This window comes from Kogia breviceps, chromosome 4, assembly GCF_026419965.1.
Source record: "Kogia breviceps isolate mKogBre1 chromosome 4, mKogBre1 haplotype 1, whole genome shotgun sequence".
Taxonomy (NCBI): domain Eukaryota; kingdom Metazoa; phylum Chordata; class Mammalia; order Artiodactyla; family Physeteridae; genus Kogia; species Kogia breviceps.
Genome location: NC_081313.1, coordinates 57,963,212 through 57,991,087, shown reverse-complemented (window position 1 = coordinate 57,991,087; position 27,876 = coordinate 57,963,212). Strand labels below are relative to the sequence as shown.

At 44.5% G+C, this 27,876-nt stretch overlaps 1 long non-coding RNA gene across 1 annotated transcript in view; it reads left to right on the top strand.

Moving 5' to 3' along the window:
* LOC136794017 (uncharacterized) overlaps nucleotides 1–27,503 on the top strand; it is a 297,921-nt gene extending 270,418 nt beyond the window's left edge. Inside the window, exons 3-4 of the long non-coding RNA XR_010840167.1 lie at nucleotides 9,151–9,344; nucleotides 21,010–27,503. This is a non-coding gene — a long non-coding RNA (uncharacterized lncRNA). The remainder of the gene's footprint in view (nucleotides 1–9,150; nucleotides 9,345–21,009) is intronic.
* The last annotated feature ends 373 nt before the right edge of the window (nucleotides 27,504–27,876 follow it).

Here is a 27,876-nt window from a genome sequence, read left to right as displayed (position 1 = left end):
TACTGTTCTCCATAGTGGCTGTATCAGTTTACATTCCCACCAACAGTGCAAGAGGGCTCCCTTTTCTCCACAAGAGATGGCCATCTTAACATACCCATTCTCATCCCTTACAGATGAAAAAGCTCACAGGACTCAAGGTGCCCGAGACCCCCACCTCTACTCCTCACCCTTCCAAAGGAAGTAGGACAGAAATGTATCTTTATCTGTTCTCTCCTGTTTACTGGGCACCCCATGGTGGACAAGGCACATGTGGGTTTGCTCCACACTGAGACCTACAGGAATACAGCTTGTGCTCCTGGTGTCTCAGCCTCCTCAATAACCAGCAGGGGTTCCAAGTGGTAAGTACACACATGGATTCTATCCCTTCATCTATCCTCAGGTGGTGGTTTGCTTTTGTTTACTCTCATGCAGATACCTCCAGCCTTCTTCTGCTTGCAGTGAAGGCAGGAAAATGCCCTCCTTAGCACAGAACAAGAGTCTGTAACTTTTCCAGAAAAGTCTTGTTCATCTTCAGTGACGTTATAGGTAATTAGAACCATGTAGTCATCACAAAACTAAATACTAGGGTTTGCAGAAGGTAATTGTTTATGAAGAACAGTGCAGTTTTGTCTCTTTTATATAGATAGTATCAATCGGAGCTAAAGTTTTCCATGTATATGTGTTGTTGGGTTATCCTAAGACTTCAGGTCCAAAATATACATCTTAACCATTATTTGAAAGAAAATGACTTTAAAGATTTCATATGCCTTGGCTTTTTAAAAAAATCTAGTGACTGAACACATTGCAGCTTCTTCTTGATGACTCGGTGTCATCATCGTCAGCGTGTATAATTTTACTGCATGACGGATAAAGCAATGACGTCAGGGCCTGGTGAGTTATGAGCCACGCTGGGAAAATTCCTAGGTAAATGTCTTGGGGTCTTAGATTTATTGATAGATTTATTGAGCTCTACCAGTTTTTCTAATGATTTCCTAGATGTCAGACCTTTACTTGTCCCTGTCTTGCTGTATTTGTCTCTAGAAACCTTCCCCCACTCCCATCCTCTTATTCAAGGACGACTTCTGAGCTTTCACTACATGCCCGTGGGTGGGTAAGAGCCGGTCCATGCTAGCAGGAGAGGCAAACAATAAACAAGGTCACAATTCGAATTTGCTTTGTTCTGGGAGAGTGAATCATCATACTTAGGGGAGTTACACATAAATTAAGGATAAACAGGATTTCAGAACAATTGCATGCTCAGTCCACCTCTGTTTACTTCCCAGTGACCCCCCCAAGCACTGGGATATTGTTGGCTTCACGGCTCTCTGAAAAGGTGGAGCTTCTGTATTCTCACAGAATACTGAGGATGATATGGAAAATGACTCAACATCACTAGAACCTGTTTTCTGACATTCTGCCCAAGGAGCCTTTGCCTACAACTTAAAATGGAGGACAGCATGGCTGGCATCTGAGAGTCTAGAGACTCCAAACACACCTCCGAGCCTGCTCTGCCTTCCTCCTCAGATTTGCTCTAACCGCCAAGCCCCCTCTCCACGTGGATGCCTCATAGCATCTGAAGTTTAACTTTTCACTCCACCCCTCACCCTTGCCTCCCCCAACACCCTCTTCTTCTCGCATTCCCCATCTTATCAAGTAGTGCTGTGAGCAGGTTTGTTCTGTCTGCTGGAGAGCAAGCTAAGACATTGAGATGCCGTGGTTTAGGCAACAACCAAGAGGACGGCAGAACAAGATTCATAGCAGCCTCCGCAAAGGCAAGGGACTATGGGTATTTATAGAATAACGAAAAAAGAAGCAGTGTGGTCTCAGGCGTGGGGACCTGGGGGAAAGGTGCAATAATCATCACTCTGCTCAGGTGTAACTAAGCTCCAGGCCTCTGCACGTTCTAAATGGAGGCGCTTAGCACGCCCTGAGGGTGGAATTTTCAGCCTCTTTTCCGTTTCTGACGTCAGAAGGTCACGGAGCGGACACTCGCCCATGCCCAGTTGGAGGGTCGTGGTCCTCTCCAGTCTTCTCCAGCTCAGCTCCAACCAGACACAGCTGACTCCAATTCCTGGAAAACAACTCAGGCAAACATTTTCTTGTTTAGGCCACCTGCCCCTTGGAGGACAGGCAAGTCTTGAAACGAACTTGATTAGTGAAGTCACGGGAAATGGATTTGACTAATTATTACCCATTGTTTACTAATTATATTAATTTTATATATATTCATTTTATATAGTATATTATATACTATAATATTACTAATTATTACCCATAGTCTTCCAAGAGTCAAGGAATTATTCTCAAGTTCTCTCCTCTCCTCATACCCCACTTGCTGAAGCCCTATCCCACATCCAATTCACCAACTGAGCCTGGGAATTTTTATCTCAAAAACATGTCCCAAATTGGAATCAGATCATGATTCTTCCCTGCCTGAAGACTATCGGGCATCTTGTTCTGCTCTCAAAAAAAAATCCAAGCTCCCAACAGTGGTTTCAAGGAGGGATAGGCTCCTTCTTGAATGATAGATCAGCCTCCTGTTTATGGTTTTCCCTGCCCTTACCATCTGCCCCTCTCCTGCCGTGCTCCAACCACACTGGCCTTCTTTCTATTCTCCCCACTCATGTCTTGGGCCAATAAACTGTATTTCCTGTGCTTGATGGCTCTGCCCCTGACCAGCCAAATAGCAGGTGCCTTCTTTTTTATCACTGAGGTCTTGACTTTAATGTTGCATCCTGTCCTTATAGAGGTCTTCTGTGCCAGTTCTTCTCACACCTCAATGTGCATACAAATCATTGAGATGCAGCTTCTGTTTCAGTAGGTCTGGGCTGGGAACTGAAATTCTACATCTCCAACAAGCTCCCAGGTGATCCTGATACTGCGGGCCTGTGGACCACACTGAAACCTAGTAGGCAACCGAAAAATATTTGTTGTTGACTATGTCTTCTGTTCCTCCCAGCTCTCAGGGGCATGAAAGAGCCAAGTCTCCAGCTTTGGGTGAGAGCAAGCCAACTAGCATTGGAAGGTATTTCTGATTCAAGCATTAAGGTTTGATGAGGCCTTCATCCTTTATCAAAATGCCCAAAGAATGATAGTCTAGTCTATTTGAAACGACTGATGACAAAATCAGTTACTGTTTTCGAGTGGGGTTTGGTTTGTTTGTTTGTTTTTAAAGTTCTCCTGATTTAGAGTTTACATCATTCCTTGAAGTAAACCTTTTCAGATACAATACTGGTTGGAATTGAGAGGAACAAGGGCTTCCAAGCCAACTCTTTATTTACTGTAGCTACCTTCCCCATAAACACTGCTTCCGAACATGGGTGTTGTGCCAGTGAGAGTTCAGACACTAAATCTGAGATTCTTCTTCAGCTTTCTGTTTTGTAAATTTACATGAAAAACTAAACACAGATCACAGCTGGTGATACAGCTTTCTTTATGAATGAAACAGAAACCATACCTCCCTTTTATGAGATGGCTATGCAATGTTGTCACAAATGCTTGATACGTGCCTACTATATGCAGGATATTTTGTCCAAGGATTTTAAGACAAGGCCACTGCCTTTTGAGGTTATTACAATTTAGGTGAAAGGCACAGATATCCATAGAAAGTTGATAAATCAAAGCAATATAGAATTAATAACCTACCATTTTGAAGGCAAGGACCTAGAGCATCTGAACTAAGGATCTTTCCAAGTCTATGATATGCCACTCCGTGTTCAGCACTAAATGAATGGTATAGACCAGTGCATGTCAAACTTTAAGGTGCAAAGAATGCCCTTATTAAAAAATAAATTCAGATTCAGTGGACCTGGGTGACACCATAGTACTGGTAGTTCTAACAGGCTCCCAGGTGATAGCAATGCTGGTGGTATGGGGACCACACTTTCCATTGCAAGGGGATAGAACAGTGCTACTCAAAGTGTGGTCACCAGATTCCCAGGTGCCTCCCCAGACCCACTGAATCAGAATTCATGGGGAACGGGGCTCAAGAATGGTGTTTTAACCAACTCTCCAGGTAATTCTTATGCATTCTAAAGATTGAGAAGTCTTGGTACAGACATTAAGTGTTTAGGGGCCAGATGTGTTGAATTCAGGATACAGGTCCTTTTCCCAGCAATTAGACCCTAGGATGATATGAAGCCTTGGACTTTTCAGGGACTGTTACTTCAGTACCAAGTGGCCTAGTTTGATTTTTCCAACATAAGCAGGCAGAAGGCTGGCCAGCAGCCCTCACTAGAGACTAATGCACCCTAACATGTGGTTAGGTACAGACTAGATCAGACCAGAGAATAGTCGCCAGAAAGGAGCTGTGATTTAGCCAGATTGATGACTATTCTTATTGTAATACTCATGAGGAACAGAGACTATAATGGGTTTAGCAGATGTGGACATCCTAATGCCAGACAGTCTCTCTGCCTGAAAGGGAATTGTAATCATCCAATACATTTCCCCACCCTCTGGCCTGAGATTGAGTTGTCACAGGCTCCCAGACACTGCACGAGGAGCCCCAGATGGTACTGGCTGACACACTCTTAGCATGTCATTATGAACACATGCAAACCACATGAGGGCAACTAGCTTCTGGAGGCAAGATGCAAGGCACCACCCCTCCCCCAAGGTCCCAAAGACACTGCTGGGAGGAAGAGAGATCAGTGGGACCTCAGGTGCTGGGAGGTCTTGGGAAAATGAGGACCCATGGGGAACCCCTAGGGAGAGGGAGGTAGGCAGACATTGGGAAATTTCTCTAACAATGAATTAATGTGAGAGCGAAATGTATTCAAGTTCTGGTACTTTCTCTTTTTCTCTCAAATTCAACACCCTCTGACTGGTTTAGGAAGCATTGTTTTTGGAATTAGAGTAGAACCATTAAGTTTTTATTTTAGCAGAAAATTAAAATACTTTTTTTGTTTATTTATTTATTTAGTAATGGTACAATGATTTTGTCCAGCTAGTAAAAAAAAAACAAAGACTAGCTTGGAATCAATAGAGTCCTTGGACAATTAATCTTCTTTGATCTAATTGATTTCGCACGTCTAAGAAGCTCATTAATCAGGACTCGTCGCTGACCCTGACTTTGGAAACTGAGCCTGACTTTGGAACTGAAATCCAGTTCTGGAAGATTAACAACAAGCATGTCTGCATCCGGCCAGAATTGTCCTGACTCCTTGAATGAAAAGAGGCCCTTTCTACTCTCTGACTTGCTATGAATTCTACTGTTGTAGCTTCAGTTTAAAGTTCTGAATTCCATTAAGATACAAATAGCTCTAGAATGGGTAACACCTTTAAGTGTCCCAAGTGAGGCCTTTTGCTAGGAAGAAGGGAGAAATCACAAGGGCCCAAGGGGCCCACGGGCACCATGACAGAAGAATAGGGCTCAGAAGTCTTGAGACAAACCTAGTTTTTCTATTTCCAGACTGAATGTTGCTAGGAAGGTGTATGACTTTAGGAAAGTTACTTCATGCCTCTTAGGAATGAAGTTTCTCCTCTGACAGATCACGATAATACTTATCCTACATCTTATCCTCCGATCAAGGCCACTGAGAGAATAGAGTGGAATCATAGATTTGAAAGTATTTTGAAAACCCAAGACTCTTACAAATCTGAGCTGTTATTTTCTAAGGTAATTTTCTTGTCTTGTGCAAGGTAGAGCTGACCTTTTGAGGATGAACAAGTACCAACCAGTAAACTGGAAGTGAACGGATGCTTTTAAAAGGCAGAGTGTTGGGCTTCCCTGGTGGCACAGTGGTTGGGAGTCTGCTTGCCGATGCAGGGGACGCAGGTTCGTGTCCCAGTCCGGGAAGATCCCACATGCCGCGGAGCAGCTGGGCCCGTGAGCCATGGCCGCTGAGCCTGCGCGTCCGGAACCTGTGCTCCGCAACGGGAGAGGCCACAACAGTGAGAGGCCCGCATACCGCAAAAAAAAAAAAAAAAAAAAAAAAAAAAAAGGCAGAGTGTTGTCTACAAACAGTACATGCATTCTTGGGAGGTCTTGTCTCCTTTAAGACACAACAAAACCCAGTGGTTAAACTGCCAGACAATCATCCAGGAAACTGAGTGACTCTGGGTTTGCACTAACAGCTGCTTAAGATAGAAGACATTTTATGGCACCATCCCAGTAGCCCAAACTAGCCCACTGATAGCCTTGAGTTATTTTGGTTTGTTTGGATCTTGGCTTTTATGTGATCTTAACTGGCTTCCTTTCCAGAACTTCACTGTGTGCAAAAAGCTTTTCCTTTAAATTGTCTATTGAATTATTTCAGGTGTCAGAATCAGAGGGAGACAGCCCTGGAAATGATAAAGATTAGGAAAAAAAAAGTCTTTGATCGCATTAGCCATTGGCCCCCAGACCTTGTGAAGATGGATTTATGAGATTCCAAATTCCCCCAGTCAGGCCATGGATTATATGTACAAACAGAGGACAGGGCATGAAGAGTACAAGAAGCATGTCTAACAGAAAGATATTTCCACCTGGAAGAATGGCTGTGTTCCAGCCTATTCCTCTTGGATTTGTTAATTGGATTTGCTCTTGCATTTAAGGCAAATCAGCATATATGCTAGTTAGTGGTGTCAGGCACTGCAGAATTGGAATACTGCTCAAGGAAAGGTTGGCCAAGAAATAAAAGCACCTTCTCAAGGGGTTTAGTCTCACTGGACTGAAAGAACATTTACATGTTCAGCAGAGCCAGAAAAGAAAGTGAAAGCTCTGTATGTCTAAATTTCACTACTAGGATGGGAGATTCAGATATTTAAGCATTTCCACACACCAAAAAGACCCTGGGTTCAGGAGCTCTTTGGAAAAAGTACCTGCATACAGAGGTGTGTGGCCACAAATCCAGCACCTCTGGTCCCACCTGAACACAATAGACATGTAATAATCTTCCCAGATAAATCATACAGCTGCCCTACTTATTAGAAGATGGCGCCCCTGGCATTGCCATTAGTAAGTGCAGGTGGGCCTGCAAGCCCCTGTCGGGAAGACTTCTTTCCACACTGCACATGCCTAGATCCTGCTTCCATTTGCAGCTCTAGCTGTTATTGCACGGCCAGTGCAGCTGGTGGCATTAAAGTGTGTCTGGGGTTGCCTAGCATTTGGGAAAAGTCACCTAACCCTGGAGGGCCTGACAGGACCTGGGTAAGGGCCAGTGGAGAGGAGGCATGCAGTGGACAACAGCTAAGGACCGCTGCGCTAGACCGGGGATGGTCAACTGAAAAGGCTACGGAGCTCAATGCAGTGCGGAATCCCAGATTGGATCCTGGAACAGAAAAAGGTACGAGTGGAAGAAATGGTGAAATCCGAATCAAGTCTGCAGTCTAGTCAATAGTCTTACACCGATGTTAAGGTCTTAGTTTTGACGAAGGCAGGGCAGTTACGGAAGATGTTAACACCAGGGGGAGCTGAGTGAAGAGGGTATGGGAAATCTCTGACCTATTGTTGCAATTTTTCTATAAGTATAAAATTACTGTAAAACTAAATGTTAAAAGTCTTTGGGGGCTAGCATGTAACTTGGAGGAATGAAATGGGCCAAATTGGGACAGTCACAAACTGGCCAGCTCTTGTCTCTAGGAATGCCCACTGGTCACCTCTAACCAATGGTTGCCAGGTGGAAATGCAGGCCCCAGTTTATAGATTTTCTGAGTTTTCAAAAGAATCTAAAAAATCTCTGTGTGTGTGTGTGTGTGTGTGTGTGTGTATGTGTGTTCCTGATTTTTTTTTTTTTTTTTTTGTGGTATGCAGGCCTCACTGTTGTGGCCTCTCCCGTTGCGGAGCACAGGCTCCAGACGCGCAGGCTCAGCGGCCATGGCTCACGGGCCCAGCCGCTCCGCGGCATGTGGGATCTTCCCGGACCGGGGCACGAACCCGTGTCGCCTGCATTGGCAGGCGGAGTCTCAACCATTGCGCCACCAGGGAAGCCCTGTGTTCCTGATTTTAAAACAATGGCAAAAATGTAAAAAACACTTTAGGGACAAAGCAAATATAGCTGCTCTGTGAGGAGAACAGCCCCTGTGTGTGACCTGTCTTCTGGGCACCAGAGGAGTAAGTGTACAAGAGAATGAGACCAGGAGCTTTACAATGCAGATTCCTAGGGCCCAGCTTAGAGGTTCTGATTAGGTAGATTAAGGGTCAAACTCAGGACTCTGCATTTTTATTAAAAACAAAATGTATCACAGGTGATTTTGACACAGAAAATTTGTAGGTTACACTCTGAGAAATTTTGGTTTTTTAAGTCTTATTGGATTTGTTACAATATTGTTTCTGTTTTATGTTTCGGTTTTTTGGTCCCAGAGGCATTCAGGATCTTAGCTCCCCACCAGGGATCAAAGCCACACCCCCTGCATTGGAAGACAAAGTCTTAACCACTGGACCACCAGGGAAGTCCCTGAGAAACATTTCTTAAAGGAATGAAATTCCTTTCCCTTAGCTTCTTCACTCTTTTAATTCAACTTCTTATACTTTCTGTCATCAGTGATACAACTTCAAGGCCAGCATTAAAATGTAGTCCCAGAACTGTGCTGTCTGGGATTACAAGTGGCCAGTGAGCACTTGAAATGTAGGTTCTAGGTGGAAAATACACACAGGACTTCAAAGTCTTAATACAAATTTCAAAATGTAAAACATCTCATTAATAAATGTTTAACATTGATTAAATTTTGAGATGGTAATATTTTAGATATATTGGATTAAGCAAAACATATTAAAATTAATTTCAGCTGCTACTAGGAAATACAGTTGCATATGGGGCTCACATTTATGACTCGTATATTTCTAATGGATGGTGCAGGTCTAGGAAACTGGGGTGAAGAGGGATGTTTTCCTCTCAAGCCCAAGTGCATGGACAGAAGGAGGGCTTAGTGTTCATATGTCCATAGTTCTGCCCAAATCACCAGGACCAGGGATTTCACATTTGGAGACAGAGCTCTAGGCCAACGTTGTTTATGACTCAGAATCCCTCCCTAGAAAGACAGGGGGAGGCAGCCAGCTGAGATTTGGGGCCCTTGGGTCCTGCCCATCTCTGCCTCTGCCACTAGGCACATGACCAAAAGCCACTCACATGATCAGTGTATCACAGAAGGATGGGACAAGTGCAGTTCATTGCAGGTACCATTTCTTTCTTTTTTTTTTTTTTTTTGTGGTACGCAGGCCTCTCACTGTTGTGGCCTCTCCCGTTGCAGAGCACAGGCTTCAGACGCACAGGCTCAGCGGCCGTGGCTCACGGGCCCAGCCGCTCCGCGGCATGTGGGATCTTCCCGGACCAGGGCATGAACCCGTGTTCCCTGCATCGGCAGGCAGACTCTCAATCACTGCGCCACCAGGGAAGCCCTGCAGGTACCATTTCTAAGAGATACAAGGAAAGCTACAAATTCTGGTAGGTATTAAACTGGGCAGAGATTAAGGAAATGTCCCTGATCTAGTCTCAGATGAAGAAATGGTATTTTCAGAAGACACCTATGAGGAAATTTAAAAAACTTTTCAGGCTGATGTTAGAGTGAGTCATTCAGTGAAGAAAAGGTAACAAAATATGGTCACTGAGGGAGAACAGGAATCTCACCCCCAAAATGACAAAGTAGGATTACGAGATCCCGTTAGTGGTTTGGGTTGAGCTCAAACTCTATTTTCCATTTCTTTTATTCATCAGATGGCCAAATGCATTGTGTCAGCACTTTCCAGTCTTAATTCCTTAAAAACATCAATGTGCTTCAAGACAAATTTTATCATGTGTTTCTGATTCATTTATATGTAACAAATCAAAATGCCATTTTGTAAGAACCATTTGATGTCCCAAAATACTCTTGATCTTCATTAATAATCCTGTTTTCTTCCAACCTGAAGGTCCTATTGGGTCTATACAGAAACCTGGATTCAGGTCTAAGTCAGAACTCACACAGTTCAAATAGTCTTACAGCTTGGCAAGATGAATTTTACTGATTCAGTTTTTTTTTTCAGTACACAGGCCCCTCACTGTTGCGGCCTCTCCCGTTGCAGAGCACAGGCTCTGGACGCGCAGTCTCAGCAGCCATGGCTCACGGGCCCAGCCTCTCCGCGGCATGTGGAATCTTCCCGGACCAGGGCACGAACCCGTGTCCCCTGCATCGGCAGGCGAGCTCTCAATCACTGTGCCACCAGGGAAGCCCCTGATTCAGTTTTAAAGAGCTGCCCCAGAACCTACACCTACCTGCTCGGTGGGTCTCCTTTTCTTGGTCTTACCTGCCTGAGTCATGTGTATTGATGTTTGTTGATTTTTTTTTTTTATTAGTATCTCTATCCAGCATCTTTTTTCTTTGGCAATTACTTCTCCTTTCCCTATCTGAAACTTTTCTCTGCAAGCCCTCAACCCCCAGCTTCTGTTCTCAGTCTCCAAAGCTCTAGCCATTCTCTGCTCCTCTGTTCTACCTGCTTCTGATGACATTCAGCCTTCACTTCAAGTTAACTTCCCTTCTGCCTCGATTTGTTGCCCAAGGTTCTGCACATGTCCTCCAGGTTATGCTTCCTTTTATTCCTCTCCATTCTATCCACGAGACTTCAGGGGTGGGAAATCTACAGAGGACCTATATTTCTGACCCGGATATCCCACACCTGCAACAATCAGCCCCCTTGCAAAAAGGGCTACGTGTTACTAGAAATAGACATGAGCCTGGACCCTGGACCTACTGACCTGGCAGCACATTCTGATAGCTTGGTCTCTTTCTCTTCATTTGTTAATGAGAAGGAAACAAAAAATAATGCACCAATAATAAGTACTGCTTTGATGACCTTGAATGATGAGGACAATTCAGCAAACGTCATTTTTATCAGACAGAAGTGCGAGTAGTCGATGTAGTCTCAGTTAGACCTGATGGTTTTAACAGACACCGGATTACATGTTTGTCTTCAGGATTCCCGTTGCTTACCACATTGGTCCATTTGGTCTCTCAGTCTCCCTATTCAGAGGACAATTTTCCCAAGGTGCTTAGAACTCCCCACTTCAGCCTCCTGCAGGTGGTCCCAAACCCTATCAATATACAAACGAGTCCTATCTTGCTCCCTCGGGACCTGCCTTTGAGGAGATGAGAGCTCACCTGAGCCTAAGAGTCAGGAAGGTCAAGCATTGAGGCTTGGATGCCTCAGCTCACTTCTACAACTAACCATTTACAAAAGAAGACACATGTATGAGAACCATGAAAATAAGATCAAAACAGGTCAAAGACTAGAAAGTAGAAGGGAGAGGAGAGAAGCACATTTCCTCACAGCGATCAGGGGAAAAAGAGAGAGATGTTGAGTTTTATAGTTTTCAGTGTCTGACCAGGGAAGCTTGTGAGTTCTTTGGTAGAGACCTGTTTTCTCCTGACAATAAACTCTCAGAGGTTTTTGTTGAATTGATTTTTAAATAAGTGACAAGACAGAATGAAAGTGCCTTATAGAAGATGTAGAAATGATTTTCTTACAGCCATTTCTTCCACTGACCTGCAATAAACACCAAGGGCAAGCTGTTTATTAAATCATAACTCAGTGAAGATATTTCTTTGGGGATTTTAGCTAATGTGGTCCAGACCCGTAACTTTCAGGCGATTTATCTTGACATACAGATAGAGCTCAGACAGCCTAGAGGAATGGGTGGTTAGCACGACTCAGAGACGCTCTCTTTCAAGAACTCGTTTTTTCTGCTGACCTTTACATAGAACCTTGGAGACTGGTCCACGTGCTGGAAAGCAAAGCGAGCCATATGCTCTGATGTGCAGGTGTTAATGCTGAAGTCTTATCGTGAGATAAACATTTCTTCATTGTGAAGGTAGGACTATCCTACCTTTCCCTGGTTTTAGGCTAAAAATCCCACATATATATAGAGTTAGGGCCAGAATTTGTATTGGGCAAATAATTATCTAAAAAATTATCCCATTGAAGCTTGAGGTTTCCCACATAAAATGAGGTTGGATCAACTTTGGTCTGGAAATTTTTAAAGGCAGGTATCTGTTGCAATCATAAAATAACTGTCCTATGATACACTCAAAGGGAGCATTTTGAGCTGTTTTTCCTCTGGTATGCTACGAAATGTACTCTCATTTATTTATGTCTTTTGGATGGAGACCTCTTCAGCGACAAAAATGGTAGAGAAAAGCCAGTCTGCATAGCCCAAAGGAAAGGCTCAATGACAGAAATTACACCCAATAATGCCTTTCCTTTGAAATCATGGCCCAGAATAAAGGGTTAACGTCAAAGAAGTTAACGTCAAAGAAGACCTTTCTAGCTATTATCTTAGCTCACGAAGATTCCAGTCCCTGGATAGCACTGGATGGTATCAGCCTGTATCAGGCTGTGTATCATGTTGGTTGATAGCAGCCTCCATTTCTCGAGCACAGATGAGTTAGGTGAGCTTGTCACAGCGCATCAGCAGGCTGCACCCTAGGAGCCAGTCTTTGACGTTGGAAATAATCACCAAGGTTCAGGAGAGAGATGGCACCATAATTCTAGGGCTCCAGTGTGGAACCTCAAATCTGGTTGCTTCTCTACCTGGCATAGGCCAGGTGCCAAATAAGTTGCCAGTGTCTGGCCTAGAGCAGTGAATATTTGTGGAGTCAATAAATAAATAAATGCCAACGAGCATAAGATTAAGGGGAAATTCTGGGGCTGGACCCAGTGACCCCAGCTTGATAACCGTGCTAAGAGGAGGTAGGGTGTGATCCATGACTACAGAAAACAGGGGAAGACTGAACAAAATTGGGTTCTAGAATTCTGAGAACCTTGAGATCCTCATGACAAGAAGAGAGAAACAAACCAGTGGGTGGGACCTCTGCACAGGCCTGTTAGGTGGAGGTGCTCCTGGTTGTAGGACCAGAAGAAGCCAATGGCTCTTCAGCCATTCTACTTTCTCTTCCAGGCAAGTCTTGCCAGGGTGCCCTCCTTGTCCTATTTGGGAGTGTTTTCCCCCTTCCACTCTCATCCATAAGTCAGGTGAGCAAAGGAAGGGCGTGAGAGACCCTCCAAGCCCAGTGGTTCTCAGAGCTGTAAGAAAATACCAGTGCCCAGTTCTCACCCCAGAGGTTCAGATTTAATTGGTCTGGGTGACCCACCAGCATAGGTATTTCTTTTTTAAAGGTCCCCAGATTATTTCGAAGTGCAGCTGGTGTTGAGAACCATGCCGGTCAAACATTAAACCCTCACCATCCTCCAGCACGTACTGACTTCTTCACGTGAGGGGTTTAGGGTCACGTGAGCTGTCTCATCTCCCTCCTTTGAGAAATCGGAAGGGTTCTGTTCTCACTTACCCTATTCACTTGGAAGGATTGCAGAAGATTGCAATACTATACACAGGATGACTGAGGGCTGACTTAGCTGCTACAAAGGATATTTCTGGTGATAAGATGGCATAACTTCAAAAGAACACTATGACTTGACAAAGATGTTTTCATGTAATATTGTTACACGACTATAAATTAATGCCTTAAGCCAGTTAATACTCTCACCACCCAAATATAAACAGCAACAAATGATAAATACCTAAAACTAAAACTAAAAAAAACAATGAAAACTCACGAGTTATCAGTGAGACTGCTGTGGTCTCACCATGGACTCAGGCCTGACCACGCAGCTCCAGCCCACAGATCATACCTCCATCCTGTGCAATACCCAGCATCAAATCATCCCTCCGTTATTACAATGAGGTGATATTTTTTAAATGGCTGAACATTTTATAAAATCCTTATAGAATAATTCTGGAGGTTACATGCTTTTGGGGTAAGGCAAATTAAAGAAGTAGGGAGAGGGCTCTTTCTCCCCAGCAGTGATGAGAAGGGGAATTGGGACACTTCCCAGTCTTTTTCCCAGATCAGATACTTCCAGATTTTTTGTGTGTGATTGTATTCTCACCCTGTCTTCATTTTCCCAAAATGAACAGTCCTCCATCCTTCAGTCCATTAAAGACCTCTCATCTGCAATTGTGTCATCCTTGACCATCTTCCCTAAATGTGCTAAACAGGGGACAGTCAGTGGTAGGCTTGCTCAATTAATATTTCCAAACAGTACAACCAAATTCTAAGAATACATCCAAAGCAAGAAATGTGTACTCACATTTGGAACACGAACTGGCTTCTCCAGGAAATTTTGGATGGGTTCATTCAAAAGATATAATATGGATAAGCATTTATCTTCTTTGGTAGCTGCAGAACATGACTGTTCCTTGATACGATGTTTTTAGATGAGAGAGGTTTGAGTTCATAGACCACAACCTCCCACAAGTATATTCAGTAAAAGCCGGTAATCCATGGCTGGTCTCTAGGTCCTGTCTGGCCGGCAGCCTCTGCATTGCTCTTTGCCCCCCACCTGCAGGACCAGTTCAGAGATGAGACAGACTGAATGAGCTAAGGCCCCCAGCTAGAACATTCAGTGGTATTACATTGGTTGGTGGAGAACATCCTTTACATGACTGAATTATAATAACCATAATTCTGCTTGCTCCCCTGTACCTGAGTGTAGCAGAGACTGGCTAGCTGGCCGCCACACCTGTTTCTTCTTCCTCCTGGACACATAGCTAGCTGGAAACACGGCTAGACTTGCTGAGTTAATGTGGCCATGTGATCAATTCCTGACCAGTGGATTTTAGGCAGAAGCCATGCATCCCTTTCAGGTCTTGCCCATTACAAACCTCCCGTGTGTGATTCTCTATGCTTTCCCCTCTCATCAGAGACCTTAAAAGTCATGTTTGATGATGGCAGAGCCACAAGTTGGACAGTGCCTGGATCACTGAGTCACTACTTGGAGGGGAGCTGCCTACCAATTAAGAATACTTGGTTTGACGTGTAGGAGAGCAATAAAAGATAAACTCTTACGAGTTGCATTGCTGTGACTCAGAGATTTATTACATCAGCAAGAGTTATCCTAAACATTACATTGAATTCTTTTCTGGTAATCTGTTGGGTTTCTCCAAGTCTCTGAGGACTAGGCCCCAGCACTGCTGTTACCATTGTCCCCTTGGACTTGGAGACCTTTCCTTACCCCAAGCTGGATGACCTGAGCCTTGAGGTCTCCTATCTCTCTGCTAAACCCCCATTGGCCTGCTGAGAACCTCTTCCTTCAGGTTTCCTCATCACTGGTGTGAGCTGCCTTAGCAGATGTGATATCTCAGTGCTTGTTCATCTTGTTTCCAGATTCCCCACTCATTTTTGCTACCTGACTTCCCCTGTCAAGTTGTGTCTCCTTGATCCCTTGGTGCATCTAATTCCAGGCTCTGACATTGCCCAGTTGACTTCTTTTAACCACTGATGGGCATCACCTGCCCAAGCTCTAGATCAGTGGTTCTCAAAGTGTGGTCAGCATCAGCAACACCTTGGAGCTTGGGAGAAACTCATATTCTCAGGCCCCACCCCAGATCTACTCCAAGTACCTCCAAGGGTGGAGCCCACAGTTTATGTTTTAACAAGGCCTCCAGGTGATTCAGGTGCATGTTCAAGTGTGAGAACCACGGATCTAGAATCTGACTCTGAAGCATGGACCTCAGTCTTGTCCCCCAGGGCCAGAGTTATCAAGAGGCTGCACTGTCATGTTTTTACCAACAGCGGAACATGTCTGGAAGTTTCCCAGATAATCAGTGGGGCTCTTCAGATATCTCTTTGAAATTAAACCTATAATCCCTGTACCAAGACAGAGCATTTTGATTAAGTGCATGGCCCTAAATTGAAGTGCTTTCCCAACATGAAACAAGGCTCTTCAAATCCTTTGTGTGTGTTTTAATACAGCCATCAGAATTAGATCACTGCTAGAAAGCCAAGAGCAAGATCTATATTTTCTGGAAGAATATGCTGAGCTTAAATCTCAGTGGGTTGCTGATGAGGTCACCTTCCATCTCTAAAGGGGATTTGACTCTGACTAAAAAATGATGTTTAAGGTTGGAGAACTGACCTTGAAAACACCAATTTTCCTTTTTAAAACGTTTTTGTCAAACAGTGGTCCCAGGGGATAAAAATTCAATGATGAACATCTTGGTTCCTTCAAAAAGGTCAACATGGTACAGAGTGGGCTGCTTCTGAGACTGGTTTTCTTACTAGAGAAGCTGACAACTTGGTGAAGATGAGATGCTACCATCTCCTCTCACGGTCTTAATTACTACAGGGTGAGCTTATTCTGAGAGTTTGCAAGATTAGAAGCCACCTGGAGGAAACGATATCTGAAAGCTAGCTAATCTCTGAAAGCAAGTTGTGAAGAAACTAAAAATAAATGTATTTTTAAATACACGAAAAAGTTGACAGACTCAAAATGGAGAAAACTAGTCCACATTCTCACACACGTGGGGAGAGCTGGATTTTCAATTGTGTTTTAATGTTTGATAATAATTTCTAAATTATAATTTCTAACATGCAACAAAGCACAAAGCAAATGTTACTTTGTCTTTTTGTGGGTTACAGCCAGCGTTCAAAGTGTAGCCAGGGTCTCTACACGGAGGTTACAGCCCCAAACAAGCCCCTCCATCTTGAGTCCCAGACTTTGCCACGCTTCTGTTGATGGTGCAGCATTTAGCGCACAGGGATTTATAACATGTTCGACACTCGTTTCCCAGCTCTAACTGTATGACAAGAGCTGAGAAGTAAATATGTTTAGACCCAAGGGCTGGTGTTTTTGCACATGTTGGAGTGATGATACAGACCTCTGAAAAGAAATCAAATAAACAACAAAGGTAAAGCACACGGAAAGACAGATGACGTTCAGCTTCTTTAAGACCTGCTCAGCAAATCTCAACCAGCCTCTTTAGACTTCTTTTTGGACAGGAGCATGGGGCTAGTTCTTATTTACATGACTAGCTCGCAGCCTATCCAGATGTGCGTATCTCCAAGAAACGTCCAGGTTCCTCCACGGAAAAAACTGAGATCGCTGTCTTCAGCAGCAGCATTACCAATCAGTGTGAGATGCTTATGCTCTCTTCTAGTTCAACTGATCCTTTGGAAAGTGTGGCCACATTTTCTTTTTTTTAAACATTGTGCTTTTGTCTGTTTCCAAAATGCCTACACCTCCTGAAGGAAGAAACCCCAGCCATGAAGCCATATTGAGACCTCTACTCTTGCTCAAAAGCCATCTCCGTATCTGTCACTGAAGTTGCTGATAAGTTATCATCATCAGTGAAATTCATTTTTAAACACCCTGTCTATAGGAAGCTCGGTGCTATATAACAGACAAATTAACGGTATAGAAACAGTTATATTTCTAACAGCTTAAAACTTGAGATAGCACTCATAAAGATGGGCAGTAGAGAAATATATACTAGCAGGCAAACCATATTTGGACACAAACATAAACAAACATCTATAAAAATATTAACATTATGAACAAGCAAAACTCATACACGTTGTGGTATAAGGAGCAGTGGTAGGTATTACAAGCTTCCAAAGAACAATCTCTTTAGAACTAATACACACAAACACACACACACACGCACGCGCACATTCCTGGTCTTAACGCTTGATTGAGACCCTCTTTAACACACACGCACGTGCACATTCCTGGTCTTAACGCTTGATTGAGACCCTCTTTATGGGGAGGAAGGTGGCCCATGTGTTCCACTTTCTTCCCCACCAGGCTGGCCCTCAGGGATATATTGCTCCCTCTTTCGTTCAAAGTTCCATTAGGGAGAGCCTCTTTCCAACCCATGAGTATTTAAAGGCTTCTCCCATTGGCAGGGCTTCAAAAATGGTACCAGGGCAGAGGATACTGATTTTTGTAAAATAACCATGAGCCCTTGAGTTAGAGAAACAGAGAGGCACTGTATCCCTGAGTGACAGTCAATATTTTGCAGAACATATTAGAAAGGATCAGAATCTTCTGTATAAATCAATTCAAAAAGACATAGTCTTCAAAACCTGCATTTCAACAAATTATAAGCCAAAAGTAAAATTTAATTATGAGGACACTGAAACAAGAAGCAGACATTCCACACAGACAAGATTGCTCAAGACAAGATCACCATGGAACGTCTAAGAGGCTCCAGACTAGACCTACACAAAGATGGCTCCCTTAGCCACATGAGTTAAAAGTTGCCTCTGGCCTCAGTAAGAAAAGATTCAGGACTGATATAGGACTCAGGAGGTATCTTTTCATTAACTGCATAATATCTAAATGACATTGGCTTGTACTTTGGAGTATGGGTCCAGTCACCCTCAAGTCTTTTTATCATAAAGTGCTAAGTTAAAAAATAAATAAAACAGGGGTGAGGGACTATCAGTTTTACTATTTGAATTGTTCCAGTGGGTATCTACCTTCATAATTCACAAACCTGAAATAAAATGTCTTAATCATAAACAAAAGAAGGGAAAACCCTATTATAGGAATAAACATAAAGAGACACCAAGGTTAAGCCGTCCCTTAACTACTACAGTGAAGATATGAGTGAAGAAGGGAGAAGCCAGGTGAACAGCCCCATCACAGATGCCTACCTGGCTGGGCCATAGATTTAATCACTACGCAAATAGTTTTCTTGCTTCTTGGCTCATATGTTCATAGAGAGGCTGCCATTTGATTTCCTGCTTTCTGGGAACGGCCTCCCCATCCCCTGTCTCCTCCATGACGAGATGAGATCCCTCTTTTCCAGTTGCTTGAGTAGCGATCTCTTCTAGTCACCTCCATCCCACCTCCCCCTGCCCTGATTCAAGTTGAATGCCCACCTTTGTGTGCCTTAGGAGAATGGCCAATTGCACCAAATTACCCCTCCCCCTCTGGTGAGACTCTGCCCCTTCCTCTTACAGAGCCCAAGTGAAACAATGCCTTAGACGTGAAACAAACACATCACTCATTCAGCAAGTATTGCTCATATGTTTTAACAGGAATTTGGCCGCCAAGCTTATCTGGCTCATCCCTGGGGTTGGTGAACACAAGCTGTACAGCAGAGAGATGGAATGGTAAACAGGAAAGGAAAAAGGCATTTCAGACTCAGCACACAGCCTCAGGGAAAGTTTGGAGTTTCGTTCATTCATTCAACAAATATTAAATGTATATTCTCTATCAGGCACTGTGCTAATCAATGGGGATAGATACAGGGAAATACAGATACAACAAAACAGTGTCTCTTCAACAAATGATGCTGGAACAACTGAACAACCACATACAAAAATGTGAATCTAGGCTTAGACTTCACACCCTTCTCCAAAATTAACTCAAAATGGTTCATACACTTAAATGTAAAATGCAAAAACTACAAAACTCCTAGAAGTTAGCCTAGGAGAAAACCTCGATGACCTTGGATATGGTGATGACTTTTTAGATACATCACCAAAGCACAATCCATGAAAGAAATAATTGATAAGCTGGATGTCATTAAATTAAAAGCTTCTGCTCTGTGAAAGACAATATCAAGAGAATGAAAAGATAAGCTATAGACTGGGAGAAAATATTCGCAAAGGACACACCTGATAAAAGGTTGTTATCCAAAATACCCAAAGAACCTTTAAAACTCAATATTGTTGAGTTAATTGGGGTTGTAATTGGGTTGTTTAAAACAACCCAATTGAAAAATGGGTCAGAGACCTTAACAGACTTCTCACCAAAGAAGATAATGTAGATGACAAATAAGCATGGGAAAAGATACTCTACAGATGTCATCAGGGAAATGCAACAATGTGAAACAACTACATACCTATTAGAATGGCCAAAATCTGGACCAACAATAACATTAAATGTTGGAGAGTAGGCAGAGCAACAGAAACACTGATTCATTGCTGGTGGGATTGCAAAATTGTACAGCCACTTTGGAAGAAGGTTTGGCAGATTCTTATAAAACTAAATATAATTTTACCATACAATCGAGCAATCAAGTTATTTAGTATTTACCCAAAGTAGTCGAAAACTTCTGTCCACACAAAAAGCCTGCACATAGAGGCTTCCCTGGTGGTGCAGTGGTTGAGAGTCCGCCTGATGATGCAGGAGATGCGGGCACAGGCATCCGGAGCCTGTGCTCTGAAACGGGAGAGGCCACGGCACTGAGAGACCCGTGCACCACAAAAAAACAAAAAAACAAAAACAAAAGCCTGCACATAGATATTTGAAGCAGCTTTATTCTTAATTGCTAAAACTTTAAAAAAGCCAAGATGTCCTTCAGTAGGTAAGTGGATAAGTAAGCTGTGGTATATACCCTTATTGGATGGACAATGAAATACTATTTAGTGCTAAAAGGAAATAAGCTATCAATCCATGAAAAGACATGCATATTAAATGTATGTTCCTCAGTGAAAGAAGCTAATCTGACAAGGCTTCATACTGTACGATTCCAACTTTATGACATTGTAGAAAAGGCAACCTATGGAAACAGGAAAAAGATCAGTGGTTGCCAGGGACCATTAGAGCCCAAAGAGGCAACACTTACTCAATCCACTAAGGATTAATTAGACAAGAGAGCTAACAAACACAGAGAGAGATTGGGAAATGGTCCAGGTGAGAATTCCCTATGGCCTTGACAAGTGGTTCTTAATCATTTTTCTGATGCAATACATCTAACAGATGGCGCTCATAATGGGCTATGACCAGGTACATAAGATAACATTAATTTATATCAGGAAATGCCAAATAACAATGGCTTAAACAAGAACCTCTCTGTCTCCATCTTGATCTAGATCTCTATGTGTATTTCTAGAGTTCAGGGCTGGAATAAAGCTCCATGGTCATCACTAACCCAGGGTTCATCTGTCTTTACACTCTACCATCCTGAAGTGTGGCTTCTAGTCTAAGGTCACCTCATGATCCCAAATGGCTGCTGGAGATCCAACCATTGCATCCACAATGCAGACAAGAGGAAGAAGGAATCCAAAGTAGGACCCAAGGGTTCCTTCTCAGCTAAGTCAGCTCCCTTTAAGCAACCTTTCTAGAAGTCCCAGGCACTATTTTCCCTTCAATTTCATTAGCCAGAACTTAGTCCTTCAGCCATACTTTGCTGGAAGAGAGGCTGGGCATATTGCCACCCCAAATAAAAGAGAAGCTTTAACTGAAGAAGAGAAACTGGGGAAGCAGCTAGGTCTGTTTCTGCCAAGGTTATACATAATTCCCAAAGCACTAACACCAACTCTACCTCTTTCTCTCTCCCTCAGGTACGTGCATGAATCTAACAGGAACATTATTATAGGGCCAACCTTGAATCGGCTTCAGTTGACCTTGAATCTGCGATTTAAAGATCAGCCATTTGCAGACTTTGGGGCTTTATGTTCTATTTTCTAGATGTACATCAGAATCCACTGTAACTGGCCGAGGTGTGTTGACATTAAGTCTGAGAGCACTGCCTATATAACGTAGGTAGCTGTGTCTATGAAAAGAGAAAGGGGGCTGAGAAGATGTGAAGGACAAAGTGACAGGATGGATTTTTACAGCCAAATATCTATCTTTTAGACATGAAAAGATATAAGTAAAGAAAACTGTTTCGAGGCTCCTTCTAGGAATGCAAGCAATGCGGCTGCGGTGATTGTAATGGAGAAGCTTTAGCTAGATGCTCTTGGTTTGGGAGCCTCTCACACGTGGGACAGCACCGACCACGGCAGTCTGTCGCTTTAACTGCCCACAGCAAAGCGTGCCTCCTGGAACTCATGCCTTTGTGTGTTCCCCTCCCGTGAATCTGGGCTGCCCTGTGACGGCATTAACCAAAGTGAAGTTGTGCCAGCTGTCAGACTACTTTTCAGAAGGCCTGGAAGTTTCTGTTTTTGTTTCTTGACCATCTCGAGCTATCATGGAAGAAGTCCGGCCACTCTGCCGGAGAAACCATGTGCAGAGATTCCGTGGAGAGCCCACGTCGAGAAACAAAAGTCCTGAGACTCCCTGAATGAAACCTGAGGAGTCCAGTAGTCTCAGCATCCAGCAAAGACCAGATCCCAGCGTCCCTGCCGGCTGAATGCAGCCACTCAAGGACCACAGGCAAGCCCAGATGCAATCAGGAGCAAATTAGATGGTTGTTGTTTTAAGCCACTACGTTTTGAGGTGGTTCATACTTAGCAATAAATAACCAAACGCCAGGACTGCCCCCAGCACATCTACAGGCTGGAGCTGGGACCCTGGCCAATGTGGCCACCACATTCTGTGCTGCTACTGCGGTGGCTGCTGTGACAGCCTCAGCTACCGCAGCTGAGGAAGTCAGTGCCCTCTGGGTCCCTCCAGCCTCCTGTGAGGACCACTCCCCAGCCCCACAGCCTTGAACTCCACCTTCTTCCAGATCCCTCCTCCTGACTCAGTCAAACCTACTGGAAGCATGTCTGACACGAGCACCCCTTGCCCTTTCCAGTTTCCCAAAAGGAATTTGTGCCACCCCTTCCCCACCTCTGGAACCCCATCAAGAAAGCCAGTCCAGTGTGTGTGTGTGTGTGTGTGTGTGTGAGTCCTCACTGCAAATGGGTCAAGTCTTGTTCGGGAACTGTAGCCAGAAAAATGAGTTCTGGCATCTCCCACTGGAATCTGGAATACATTTTTCCATAAAAGCAGTATTATAGATGATTTTAGGTTCTGTAATACTATTGGAACTAGAGTTCAGCTACATTGCTAGTTAAATAAACATTTAGGGGCTGCTCTGGGAACATAATTACCTTTTATAACGCTCTCCTAATGGGAAACAAGATCCAAATATCTGACTTAAGAATGAACTTTTGGAAGCAACCTGGTTATAAATTAGAAACTCTTCTCCTATGTTGAATACCAATTATACAGCAGACGCTGTGGGGTAAGTAGGAGAAAAAAATATGATTGTGTGCTTTTCCCAAGAAGTTGTACTTTGGGAGAGAGACAAAAACACAAGAAACAACAAACAGGCAAGGCAGTCTATAAGCAAATCTGAACTTGTGTGAGATTGACCAGCAAGTGCTTCAGAGTTGTAAAAGCAACCCTGGAAGTTCTTTTTCATTGTTTATTTACGTCAGCTCCCAGACACCTGTTTCCAGAGGTCTCATGGACACATGCTGTTCACAATTACCCAGGAGCTGTCTTCTATTAACCGGAAAGGGGGTGGGCAGGTATAGGAGGCATCTGTATTCACCTGGCTGTTTAGTAACAAGGATAGGTGGGTTCTGGGCTTAGGAATTAACTATAGGAGGGTGACAGCCAGGTGGCTAGATACAAAACTATTGACAAATAGACGGCCAGTTGTTTCTACAGCAAAATGGGTTTATTAAGGATCAGCAAAGAATGGCAATTCAGGGTCTGTACCCGTGGTGAGCCCCGCAAGTCCCCATGCTGCAAGGAGAGGGCTCTTATATAGAGGGGAAAGGAAGCTGGGAGGGCTAGTAAACAGAGTCCATTGGAGGAACTGAGAGTTAGAAGAATAGTGGCTTTTCACTGGCTGAGTTGTGACAGTCTCTCATTGGCTGAGCTCTTGCCAGGCAAGAAGGGGAAGTCTTTCTTCTTCCTGCTGGGTTCTGCTATAGTCACAGGGCATGAGAGCTCCCCTTTCTGACCTCCCAACTTTAATTTAGTTGAGGTTTCTGCTTATTTTCACAAAACCCAGGGGTCCTTACCACTGGCCCCATGAAAGGCCACCAGAGAGGCCCCATCGCGGTGTTTCTCAGCATGTGATCTGAGAATACCTGAATCAGAATCACGTGGGGGGCTTACTAAAAATGCTGATTCTTGGGCTGCACCCTGGATCTTGGGGTGAGGCTTGGGAATCTGAATTAGTGATCAACTCCCCTGCTGATTCTTATGCTGATGAAAGTCTGAAATTGCTGTTGCCAACAAAGCCACCCCAAAGCAGAGTCCCGCTAAGATCCTCAGGAGGGTTTCCCCTGGAAGACTAAGGGAGATCCAGAAACAAGTCTACCACACCCCACTTTGGTAAGCTGGCTGCCACAAGCCAAGTTTCTAGGAGAAAACAAACACGTTCGAAGAGCCAGGCATGATGTAGGGGCCTTCACGCACGCTCTCAGCACTTTTGGCTCTGTTTCCATCCCAGCCAGAGCACCACACACACTGCAAAAATGTCTAAGGCATCTGGACTGAAATTCAGCATCTGTTGCAAGAGAAATGAGGTTTCTAAGCAGGGCCCCTTTGAAGTGGGACAGTGCCAAGTGGGATGGGGCCTCCCAGGTAGACCTCCTCACGTGGAAACATACAAGCAAATTTCCCCAGGACTAGAAAATGTGCTCTGAGCAAGATTCCAGGACTCATACGAGAGCATGTTGCACTCCATGCTTGGGTCTCCTGCCTCGGACTCCTGCCGTCAGGAGCATCCTGCTCCCCCTCGGGGCCTGTGGGCTCCTCACCACCCAGGTGTGGTCACCCCAGTGCAAATACCACTGCACACGGGGCAGCGTGCTGGTTTTTATCACTCAGGGTGAAATAACTTTAGAAATAATTTTTAATTATCCCCCGTGGGGCGGATAATTTTGAGGTAATTGTTGTCTCTCCTGGCTTCCCCACACTCACCCATCTCTGCAATGCTTGAGCACCTAGGCGTCCTGTCTCTGGTGCCTCTCGGCTGCCCGAGCATGGATGACAAAAGCACCAAACTCCTGATTTCTCCCTCTCAGAAGCCTAGGCCCAGGACACAGACAAAAGATTTGGATAGATATGTAATTAGTTAGAGCTATTTTCTATTCCTTCCAGTGCCACCCCTTATTCCCAGGACTAGGGAAAGTGGCCTAGACGGAGGGAAGAAAGATGCCAACCCAGTGGGTCACTGTGGGGTCCCTTCCCCACCACTGGTCAAGTCCCAGCTGAGTTGGAGGATCTCAGTGGACATGGGGCCTGTGCCCTGGTCCCCGGGAAAGCACAGGGAAAGCAAAGGAAATAATGAAGGGCCTCGAGCAGCCCCACCATCTCTTAGGCCCCCAATATTGTGGGAGAACAGCCACATATGTCCAGGAGCAGGAAATTGCTGAGAAGTGAACTGTCTGGATGGATGTCAGATGTTTGGATGGGAGAGCATACATCTCAGAGAATGTCAGCCTGAAAAGAGGACTCAAACTCACTTCTCCATCCCCCAAGGCCTTAGAACTGCGATCACCGGGGACTTAGACAAAATCCCAGGACAGGGGGACAGGAAACCTGAATTGCCTGAGATTTGGATTTTGCCATTACCTGGAATGAGGGTTCAAAATGGATATGAAGTTCAGAGGGGTTCAGAAAGATTGAAGAAGGAGAAAATGTTTACATTTCTAGTATGTTATTACGAGCTTTAGAAAGTTTCTAAGCGGCACACAGTTCATCTTAAAAAGTAATTGGGGCCAAGGTGCTGAGGTTGGAAAACCCTTCTGTCTGAGGTCTCCTAGGGCCCCTTCAGTTCAGAGCACCAGCCTGCCTCTTTGGTTCTTAGAGGAACCCAGAGAAGGGTTTACACCTCTCCCCGTCAGAAAGGGACTTGTAGAATCTTGTTAATGTCAGTATGAAATGACCTCATCCTGCACAAAGAGCGTTTTGATCCTTTTTTTCTCCTTCTACTTTCTTATTGGTATGTTTCCCATTTTCACTGTCTACATAATTCTTTTCCTCTCCTCCTCATTTACTTCTATTATTTTCTCTTCTATTTTACCTTTCCTCCTCACACCAAGTCTCTTCTTTTTCTCTCTCTTTTCCTTCCCTTGACTTCCCCCTATATGTTTTATATTTTAAAAAGTATTTATTCAATATATTTACATTTTCTCTTTACTGCTCCTTTTTCTTGTCCATCCTTATACCTGTTGCTCCATAATAATAGTAATTAGCATTTACTGAGTACTTAGCGTATGCCATGCTTTCTGCTAGGTGTTTTGCTTGTCGTGGTACCATATTTTAGAGGAGAAAAATGAGACTCAGAGAAATTGAGTAACTTGCCCAAGTTACACAGCTCGCAAAGGGGAAGCTAGGGCTCAGATGGGCGCATTTGCTGCCGGAGCCCAGGCCCCCATTCTGTATCTCCTCCAATCACACCCATTGTCCCACTCTTTCTTCTACACCCTGACCGCCTTTCACCTGTGCTACCCGTCTGTACCTCCACCGCCCTCTTCACACCCACATTATGCTCCAGAACACATGCTTAAGTTCTCCCCTCTGCCTTGGTCTATGGTACTCTCCCCTGGGGAGGGGGTGGCTGACGACGAGGACAGACCCCGTCCTCTTCATTCCCCTACCTCATGTCTACCTAGGGAACATGCTCAAATGCCCCCTTTCAGGTCATCCTTTGGACCAGTGACCTTCCTTTCTTCCTATGTTATGGCAATTCAGAGCCCATTTTTTGTTTGCAATGGTCAGAAATTTTCCACAGTGGCATTCTGATGTTTCTTCCCTCTTCTGTAGATGATTCCGTGGGTAGGATTTTGCGTGTCTGTGTGCGTGCGCGCGGTACAGTGCACCGGTTTCAATTTTTTCAGACCGCCTTCTTTGAAAATGAAAATGACCACTTTGATCACGGCTAAGTCTATCAAAACCGAAAGGCCTCAGCGGGCCTTTCGTGCTGCCTGGTGGTTATACCGTTTTCCCCAGTCTTGCCATTCTCCCCCTCTATGAAGTGAACACACTCCTCCACCATCCTCACCTTCAGATGACAGCCGAGCAGATGGAAGCAAGCAGAATAGAACTTCTGAGACTCTTGGCATTGCGTCCCCCACACCTCCCAGCGTCCCGCCCCTGTAACCCTCCTTCCACGGCTCACTGTGCAGGAAGCGTGCATGCTCGGCTGCACCGACCCGCCGCCGGGCACCTTGTCCCATCCTCCCCAGCTACTCTGAGACCCTGCTCCTCCAAACCTCCTCTTCTCGCCTGAATTCTCACTTTCCACCTCTGTACCTGATCAGTTTCAACATCATGAAAATATACTATTATAGCTCCCTTCCTAAAAGCAAACAAAGAAATCTCTTTCTTAACTCCACTTCTGCTCTCTGGACACTGCCCATTGCTTTCCTTACCCTTTGAGGCAAAACTCCACCAAAGACCTGTTTCCATGGTCTCCAATCCCCCCACCCACCCGTCCCCACACGCATCCTCTTTAACTCCATGGAGTCATCCAGTCAGGCTTGTGTCCACACACAGCTCCCCAAAAACATCACCAGCGGACGTCACCAGTGGCCTCGCGCTGTTGAACCCACTGGACAGTGCACAGGAGCATGTGATGCTGTGGGCCGCTCTCTTCTGCATGTTTCCAAAACTCCACAAAATCTGCTTTTCCTTCTCCTTTCTGGCTGGTTCTCATCAGATTCCTTCTAGCTCCCTAATTTCTAACTCTGCAGTTCTCCACATTTAATAGGCAGAAGAATCACCTGGAGGGCTTGTTAAAACCTGCAGTGGGGCTTCCCTGGTGGCGCAGTGGTTAAGAATCCGCCTGCCAATGCAGGGGACACGGGTTCGAGCCCTGGTCCGGGAAGATCCCACATGCCACAGAGCAGCTAAGCCCGTGCGCCACAACTACTGAGCCTGCGCTCTAGAGCCCGTGAGCCACAACTACTGAGCCCACGTGCCACAACTACTGAAGCCCGCGTGCCTAGAGCCCGTGCTCCGCAACAAGAGAAGCCACCACAATGAGAAGCCTGTGCACCACAACGAAGAGTAGTCCCCGCTCGCCGCAACTAGAGAAAGCCCACGTACAGCAACGAAGACCCAATGCAGCCAAAAATAAATAAATAAATAAATATGTTAAAAAAAAAAAAAAAACTGCAGTGAAGGACGCCATCCCAGGAGTTTCTGATTCAATAGGTGTAGGTGGGCCCAAGAATTTGCATATCTAACAAGGTGATGCTGGTGTTGATCATTGGATCCTATTTTGAGTAGCACTGCCTAAACTTTTCTATCATTATTCACTTTAGCGATGATAGCATGCACTTTCAGTTTCCAATATTTCTACATGCCAAAAAGTACCAAATTTATACCTTCAGGCAGGGCTTCTCCCCTGACCTCCAGAGTTATGTATCTAACTGCCTAACTTACCTCCTCATTTGGTTGGCTAAAATAGGCAACTCAGCGTTAATATATTCAACCCTGAGCTCCTGAAGAGTCCCTTTCAAAGCCTGCCCCTT